Source organism: Cyprinodon variegatus, unplaced genomic scaffold (assembly GCF_000732505.1).
Source record: "Cyprinodon variegatus isolate N-32 unplaced genomic scaffold, C_variegatus-1.0 Scaffold236, whole genome shotgun sequence".
NCBI lineage: Eukaryota > Metazoa > Chordata > Actinopteri > Cyprinodontiformes > Cyprinodontidae > Cyprinodon > Cyprinodon variegatus.
In genome coordinates, this window is record NW_015150689.1 from 47,014 (window position 1) to 49,564 (window position 2,551).

The 2,551-nt window shown below is 39.3% G+C and overlaps 1 protein-coding gene across 1 annotated transcript in view; it reads left to right on the plus strand.

Moving 5' to 3' along the window:
* Positions 1-2,551, plus strand: part of nlgn3 (neuroligin 3) — a 268,431-nt gene that overhangs the window by 1,222 nt on the left and 264,658 nt on the right. The gene's annotated exons all lie outside the window — the stretch shown is intronic.

A 2,551-nucleotide genomic window follows, 5' to 3' on the forward strand; every position in this document is an offset into this window, starting at 1 on the left:
GTGTGTGTGTGTGTGTGTGAGAGAGAGAGAGAGAGTGTGGTATTCCTGGAGACATGACACAGCTCAGAAATAAGTGCTTTGATTGTAGTTGTTGGCCAGAAAGGAATATTTAACTGAGTGAGGGTTGAATTCCAAAGAGGGAAGAAGAGGAACTCAAAAATGTCATACAAGAGTTGTCATGGTGATAAGTTGAATAAGCAAAGTGTCCCTGTAGCCTGAGCATTTAGGAAATAATCCAGCCTTTTATTGCACGGCACTCTCTTGATGAAAGACTCTTTTAATTGGTGATGATAACACACACACACACACATATGGAATTCCTGGTTTCTCTTGCATATATTTAAAAGCCACTACTGGATATTGCATGAGGACTCCTTTTTTGTTTACAAGCAAATTGTGTTCATTTATATTGTATGCTGCTCCACCATATCATGTGAAGGATTATGCATGTTGCTGCTAGAGCTGCTTATTAATTCTCTCCCTCTCTCTCTTTTTTTTTGGCCCCTCTGTATTTGTATTCCATCCCCGATGTTTCAAGTTCCCCTGCTGTTTTAATATCCACTTTTCACTCTTTTTGTGATTTTTTTTTCACTTCATATTGTTCTTGGATGTACTTGTGCTGTGGAACAATCACGGCTGCTTCATTTACAACTAAAAACTGAGCTTTCAGTCCGAGCTGTGGGAGAGTAATTACAGGGAGCGCAGCTCGCTGAATGTGTTCATTTGCTGTAGCCAGATTATGCCGGAAAGGCCGCAGCTATCAAGATGTGGTCAGTGCATGATCACCAACACGTACTAACACACACCAGGAGACACAGACATTCATCCCAAAATGAGGCCTAAGGTCTGTTGTTTAGCCATGTGTCTTAGAGCTACTCCAGGAAAGCCACGAGACGCTTAGTCTGATGCAAAGGTCAGCTTCCTTCTGACTTAAAGAAAATACACCTGGGTACAGCTTGGCCTGACTTAACATGGATAAACCAGTCATTGGTTTTTGGCTCTACAGCCCTCTTTTACTCTACCTTCACTCGCTCTTTCAACACGCACACATTGATGCTCTCAAATACAGACACAAGCAGAGGTGTGCAAGCTTCTGTCATCTTATCTATATGTTCATGCTCACGGATGCACATATGAGAGACTGCAGACAATATTTTTGTTTTCTTATATTCTTTATTGCACTGGATTGGTTGCATTGAAAAAGCTGGAACAAGAGCTTAATAATTTCTCAAACAGGTGCGCCTGACCTTCAAAGAGTTTTTAATCACAGCCTATTCCAGTAGCTGCAGAGGTTGTAAGGCAATGTTTACATAATTATATTTTTTTTACAAAAGAAAGGGAACAGTTAGAAACCTAATGGAGTGATTAAGATGTTTTGGGGTTTTAAAAAGTTTCCTCATATAATTAATTACAGTATGAAGTTGTTTTGAATGAGTGCCAGAAAAAAGTGCCTAGGTACCAAACATTATGTCTGTTCACAAGGAGTTTGCATGTGGTCCACTTTTTTGTGATCGCAGTGGTTTCAAGTGCAGACAGACACATTACAGAATGCTGTAATACTCTAATTCAAAGTGGTGGCGCCAAACACACATCTGCTGGGAGCTGAAGAATATTAAACAGTAATGACACTTGTTCTAATGGAAAAGTGTGGGTAGATATGCTCTTTTCCTCCACATTAATGATATAAAACTCAAGGTAATATCACCAACTGTGAAGAAATAGGGAAAACTGTATCTCTAAGGAGTATTGTGTGGTTCAGCAGACTCCAAAATAAATATAAATGAGGATGCACGATTGCCAGCAAGCTCTAAGCTGAGGGATGTAAAGGTCTTTATGCAGTAGGCCTCCTTTCCCAACACACCATGTCACTGCATATGTCTGGTCACCTAGCTGAAGTAAAGAAAGTGTAATTTTCTCAAAACCTATCCGCCTTATTAAGATTTCACTGTATAAGAAAGTTGCAGCTAAATACACACTGTTAGTCACACTTGTGTTATTGCCGTTTGATAAAGATTTTACCCTTCTACATATCACAGCATACGTAATAAACTACATAATGTGCAATCACTATTCAATACCCTGTGAAAAAACTGTTTATATTTAATACCCTATATTATAACAATAACCATTGGTGAACCATTGCCCGATCGCCCAGGGCAAGTAGTTTTTATTGTCGGGAGAGTACAAATTTCATTGCATTTGCCCGCCGGGCAAGTGCAATGATCGCAAAAAAAATTATTTATCACCCAAAATGACTTTAAAACCTCGACATTCGATGAAAACGACCTAGAAGCTTTGCCGGCGCCATTTTTGTTGTTTTGTACACATTCTCGCGTGATTTGAAAAAGTCGCGTGATTTAAAAAAGCCAGGTGATTTTCCGCCAGATGCCATGATTTTTGTCCACCTAGCGGTAATTTTGATGTAGTTACCAAAACGACAAACAAGCTAGAAAGCGCTATCATATGGCAGTCTTCTGTACAGTGAAGCAGGTCATGCATTAAAAAATGTTCATTAAATTTTTTTCTCTTAGACATTGGAGAGGTGCATTTA